Raw genomic sequence first — 6950 nt, 5'->3', positions numbered from 1 at the left:
AAGTTTCCTAATGTTATTCTTCTTTATCAAAGGTGTTTTGACTATTGTAGATTCTTTTTATTTTCATATAGTTGTTATAATCAACCTATCAATTTGACAAGAATTACATAGACTCTATAGATCAGTGAAGAACTGACATCTTACTGAGCATCCTAAATAATTAACATCTATGTGTGTTCTTTAAACTCAGCAATGAATGTTTTGTAATTTTTCAGTGTTCAGACCTTACATATCTTTATTAAATGCATTTCTAGGGGCACCTAGGTGGCCTCAGTCATTTAAGCACCTGACTTCGGCTCAGGTCATGAACTCACAATTTGTGAGTTCAAGCTCCACCTCAGGCACTGCGATGACAGCTCAGAGACTAGAGCCTGCTTCAGATTCTGTGTCCCTGTCTTGCCCTGCCCCTTCCCCACTCATGCTCTGTCTCTGTCAAGAATAAACATTAAAAAAAATTTTAATGTATTTGTAAATAGTGTTCCATTTTATAGAAATACAATTAATTTTTGTCAACTGACCTTGTAAACTGAAATTTTGTTAAATGTACTCATTAATTATAGTAATTTTTTTAGGTTTCTTCAGTTTTCCACATCCATAATCAGATAATGTGCAAATATAGTTTTACTTCTTTATTTCCCAGTCAAAAGGCGTGGCTTTTATTTTTCATTCAATCATTAAGTTTCATGTTTTTGTACTGTCTTGGTCTTCTAGTATAATGCTGAACATAGTGGTGGTAAATATTCAAAAAGTAATACTGTTGAACAAATTGGACATGGGAGAAGAGGAAAATTGAGAATTTACAAGCTAATTAATTTCACTGTTGCTCATAATAAGGTACCAACTGATAACATCTAAAGAAAAAGAAGACTAAGAATATTAGATAAAAGTATACAATTAATGATAATCACTGGAACAAAGATTTTTTAAAAATTCCCAATACTATGAGGGACTGTGAAACACTAAACATATGTAAAATACATACAAAAAGACATAACTCATCCATTTTTTTTAAAACTGCAGATTGAATCACAAAGCAAAAATCAGTAAAAAATACCATCAACAGCACCCTTAGTAAAGACAAAGTAAAGGTTAAAAGAAAAAATGAGAAGTAATATGAAAATAAAGTAACTAAGGGAATTTATTTTTATTTTTTAAAGTTGCTTATTTATTTTGAGAGAAAGAAAGAGAGAGAGAGAGACAGCATGAATGAGTAGGGAAGAGGCAAAGAGAGAGAGAGAGTGAGAGAATATCCCAAGCTGGCTCCATGCTGTCAGCACAGAGCCAGATGAGATGCTTGATTTCATGAACTGTGGGACCATGACCTGAGCAGAAACCAAGAGTCAGATGTTTAACTGACTGAGCCACCCCGGGCGCTCTGCCTGAAGGAATTTTAAAAGTCATTTACAAGCTACTTAGGCAGTCCTATGTTAAAAAAAAAAAAAAAAGTAAAGAAAAGAAAAGAAAAAAACACCAACTAAATAAATAGACAATTATCTAGAAAAATAAAATCTACCAGAATCATTACAGAATAGAAAGTTGAAACAGATAAATTTCCCTAGAGAAGTGGAGAAATTTGAAAATGATATAATATCCTCTTCTCTGAAAATAACACAAAGCTCAGATAGTTTAACATGAAATCATACCAAATCCATAAAAAATATATCATTCTGATTGTAATTCACCTATTCAACAGTGCATAAAAAGGACTTATTTAAAATTATTTTCAGAAAATGTAAGTAATATTTTATCCATAACAAGAAAAAGGACAAAAATGAAAACTATGGACTACACTCCTATTTATCTCTAACTAATGCAATTCAATGCAAATTCATATGACTGCCTTCTAAAAATGTTGAAAGGGCATTTTTGACTTGATTTAAAAACAAAACAAAAACACTTCAATAAAAGAGAATTCAACAGATATTTCATTAAAATGATCACATAGATATAAATATATTATCTTTTTGTACTGTCCCGGTCCTCCAGTATAATGCTGACTATATATACATACATTCATACACACATACATACATACATATATATGTGCATATATATATAATATATATAAACTATTTTATTTAATTATGATACATTTCAGGTGATCCAGTTGAAATCAGGAAGAGAACAAAATGTTTACTGCCGCAACTGTTATTTAAGATCATATAAGATGCTTTAGCCAGTGGCACACCTGGGTGCCTCAATCACTTGAGTGTCTGACTCTTGATTTCAGCTCAGGTAATGATCACATGGTTCCTGAGTTTCAAACTCGCAATGGGCTCTGTGCTGACAGTTCGGAGCCTGCCTGAGATTCTCTTTTTCTTTCTCTCTCTGTCCCTCCTTTCCTCACTTGCTCTCTCTGTCTGTTTCTTTCTCTCAAAAATAAACATTAAAAAAAAAAAAAAAAAAGACGCTTCAGCCAGTGAGATTAACAAGAGAAAGAAATTAGAGGTATAACAATGTAAAAGGAAAATATAAATGTATTTCAGACGACAGATGATAAGAAAGTGTTTCTGTAGTTCCAGGAGAATGATCTGAAAATCTGCTAGAAACAAGTTATTGGAATATAAAATTAGTACTGAGAAATCAATAAATAACTTCTGCATAAACAAAATCCATTAACAATTTTTTGAAAAGATTCCATTCTTTAAAAAAAGCAACAAAAAAGAGGATACACCTAAAAACAAACCTGAAGTGAAATCTATACATTTCCTGAAGGACCTACATAGAGTTGAATGAATAGAAAACTATGCTATGCTTTAGCAAGGGAGATTCAAAAATAAAAAGATGTATTTTCCTGCTAAAATAAACTTATATATTTTAAAATTTATAAATAACAAATTAATGTAATCCCTAGTATCAACTGTTTTGTTATTGCTGTGTTTGTTTTGTTTTCTAAAATTAAGCAAATACAGCTGAAAGTTTTTTTGGGAAAAAAACTCAGTCAAAAGTAGATAGCTAAACATTGTTTAAAAAGGTCAACTAAGTGGTGTTAGAGAAAATTTAAAGTATATTATAAGACGTTAATGCTTAAAACCATGCTATATTTGCATATAAATAGAGAAAAGAATGGAATAAGATGAAGAGTTCATGATATAGAAATTAGTATATGACAAAGATGGCAGCTGAAAATCAGTTGGTACAACTGAATTTTAAAATAAATCTTGTTTGGACAAGTGGGAGCCATTCAGTAGAAAAAAGATAGTTTTTAGATCTCTCTCTCACGGTAAACACCGGGGTTAATTACAATTGGATTAAAAATTAAAGAAAAGAAACGCTGCAAGTATTAGAAATAAATATAGGTGTAGTTTTTATAAGTCTGGGTAGTACTTGCTAAGAAAAGAGTCACAATCAAGAGGGCTTTAATGAATAGAGTAATACATTTTACTAAATTATGTTTTTTCTTTTAATGTTTTATTTATTTCTAGGAGAGAGAGAGAGAAAGACAGCGTGAGCAGGGGAGGGTCAGAGAGAGAGGGAGTCACAGACTGAAACAGGCTCCAGGCTCTGAGCTGGCAGTCAGCACAGAGCCCGACGCGTGGCTCGAACCCACTAACCGCGAGATCATGACCTAAGCGAAAGTCGGACGCTTAACCGACTAAGCCACCCAGGCGCCCCTACTAAATTATGTTTTTTTTTTTTTAATATTTTTTAATTTATTTCTAGGAGAGAGACAGACAGACAGACAGACACAGCGTGAGCAGGGGAGGGTCAGAGAGAGAGGGAGACACAGAATCTGAAACAGGCTCCAGGCTCTGAGCTAGCTGTCAGCACAGAGCCGGACGCGGGGCTCGAACCCACGAACCGCGAGATCATGACCTAAGCGAAAGCCGGACGCTTAACCGACTAAGCCACCCAGGCGCCCCCTAAATTATGTTTTAAATCACAAGTGAAGCAAAAGACAAATGAAAAATAGTGAAACATCTTTACAGTTTGTACCACAGACAAAAAGCTAGCCTCCTTAAGACATAAGAAGCTTCTAAAAATAAAGAATAATAAGATGAAGAATTCGATAGAAAAATTAGCAAGGAATATGAACTGTCAATTCTCGGAAAGACAAATAAAAATGGTCTTTGAAAACAGGAAATAATTTTATGATTTTTTACTTATAATAAGAAAAATGGATGCCTTTTCTCATGTATCACATTCCCAATTATTTTAAAAAGCATAGTTAGTGAGGATGTGAGAAAACAGCATTCCCATACACTTTTGGTGAGAGTGATAAATTCCTACACAGGGAAATCTGACATTATACACCAAAATACAAATATAAATATCCTTTGAGCCATAATACCCACTTCTGTGTATTTGACCTACAAAAATGCATTCTACATGCTTTCTAAACAATATATGAATGAGGTTACTCACTGAGGCAGTTTAATAGTAAATAACTGGAAACAAACCATGTGTATATAGACAGAAAATTAATTAAATACCTCAAGCTACATCTATACAAAAGAATATTATGCATTTGTAATAAGAATCAGTATAGTCTTTATGCACCAAGATAGAGTGATCTCCAGGGGCGCCTGGGTGGCTTAGTCGGTTAAGCGTCCGACTTTCGCTTAAGTCATGATCTCGCGGTTCGTGGGTTCAAGCCCCGCGTCGGGCTCTGTGCTGACTGCCAGCTCAGAGCCTGGAGCCTGTTTCAATCTGTGACTCCCTCTCTGTCTGACCCTCCCCTGCTCACTCTGTCTCTCTCTCTCTCTCCTAGAAATAAAAAAAAAAAACCATTAAAAAAAAAAAGATAGAGTGATCTCCAATAAAATTTTATTTTTTTCCAATAAAATATTTAAGTGAAAAAACAAAATGAAATGCTATATATGCTACCAATTTTCTAAAAAATAAAGCTAGTCAATGTTTTCATATTTGCACACATTTGCATAAAATACTGATTAGATAAGAAAACAAATCTAATAAATATATTTATCAATACGGTGGAGTAGAATGGGTTGGAGAGTTGGGATGGTAAGAAGACTTCTGAGCACGTAATTTATATTATTTTTATTTTTGAATCATGTATATACATTATAGTAAAAAATTTTAAATGATAAAAAATAATCAGTAGGTCTATGTCTCTGCTCTCTACATTTGAAGCACACTTTAAATAATAGTTTACATGGATTTTTCTTTTTTTCTTTTTTAATAGTTTATTGTCAAGTTGCTTTCCATATAACACCCAGTACTCATTAGTTTACATGGATTTTTCTACTTGATTTTAAGTCATATGGCTACATGTGGAAAGAAGTTACTGATAAACCTGATTTTAGAGGATTTATATATTTCCTAAATATAAGACAAAAGTGTTCTATTAATGACCATGTCTCAACTTTTTGTGAGGAACAGTGTCCTTTGTTTACTTCACTGGGATAAACTACTGGGAAATTGAGTTTGTAACAGTTTGGAATATAGAAACTATTTAATTTTCTGCTAGGAAGAGCAAGGGAAAGAAACGTTCTTACTCCAGCTGTAATTGCAGTATAATTCAACAGGTCACCTATCTACTAACTCTGCTAGGATGTATTAAATTAATCAGGAAACAGAAAAGCAGGTTATAAAAATTCATTTTTTCAATTCATTATTAAAAACACAAAGCATGTAGTCATGTTTAATTCTTTACTGTTATAGAACGGATTCTCCAAATAACAAAACTATATTCCCATTTGTTAGCAACATAATATTCTTTGCCTGATTTTAACTAAATACAGTTGATCTGCATGCATATTCTATGTATATTTCTATTTTAAATTAACCCATCTCACAGATATTACAAAATGGGAGGAAAGCAAGTAATAGTATAGCCAAGAGGAACTATCCTGGAAATAAATAAGTGTATATATTCTATTTCTAAGAAAATGTAGTAACACCTTGTATATTTACACATATTTAACACTAAGTAATTTAGTAAGGGAAACAAAATATCAATGCTGTTGTCAGATTCAAACCAAATACTGCAATCAGATTCCATTTTTGAAATTCCACCTTTAAAAAATAAGACATTGGAGGCATCATGATTCAGGATTTCAAGCTATATTCCAAAGTTGTAGTCATTAAGACAGTATGGTACTGGAACAATGACAGAAACATACATCACTGGAACACAATAAGAAACAGAGAAATGGATCCACAAATGTATGTCTAACAAATCTTTGATAAAGCAGGAAAGAACATCCAATGGAAAAACCACAAGTTTCTTCAGCAGTTGGTGTTGGGAAAACCGGACAGCAAAATGCAGAAGAATAAAACTGGACCACTTTCTTACACCATACACAAAAAATAAATTCAAAATGTATGAAAGACCTAAATTAAAACAGGAAAACATCAAAATCCTAGAGGAGAAAAAAGGCAGCAACCTCTTTGACCTTGCCCGCAGCAACTTCTTACTAGACACATCACCAAAGTCAAGGGAAACAAAAGCAAACATGAACTATTGGGACTTCATCAAGATAAAAAGCTTTGGCACAGCAAAGGAAACAATCAACTAAACTAAAAGGCAACAGGGAATTGGAGAAGATATCTGCAAATGACAAAGCGGATAAAGGGTTAATATCCAAAATGTATAAAGAAGTTACCAAACTCAAACCCCAAAACCAAATAACCCAGTTATTTGCCCAGAAATGGGCAAGACATGAATAGACACTTTTCCAAAGAAGACATCCAGATGGTTAATAGACACAGAAAACGATGCTCAACATGACTCAACATTAGGTAAATACAAACCAAAATCACAATGAGATACCACCTCACACCTGTCAGAATGGCTAAAAATGAACAACACACACAAGAAACAACAGGTATTGGAGGGGGCAAGATGGCGGAGAAGTAAGGAGCTCCGTACTTGCACTCGCGCCCATACATCACACAGAAAAGATCTGAAGCCATTGGAAACCTTACCAAACCTGAGAGATTGGGAGAAAAAGGACGCAGAATCCACTGAGAGAGCCTTCTAACGT

This window comes from Hyaena hyaena, unplaced genomic scaffold (genome assembly GCF_003009895.1).
Source record: "Hyaena hyaena isolate Hyena2069 unplaced genomic scaffold, ASM300989v1 scaffold_1272, whole genome shotgun sequence".
In the NCBI taxonomy this organism is placed as follows: Eukaryota; Metazoa; Chordata; class Mammalia; order Carnivora; family Hyaenidae; genus Hyaena; species Hyaena hyaena.
This window is presented reverse-complemented; position numbering follows the sequence as displayed.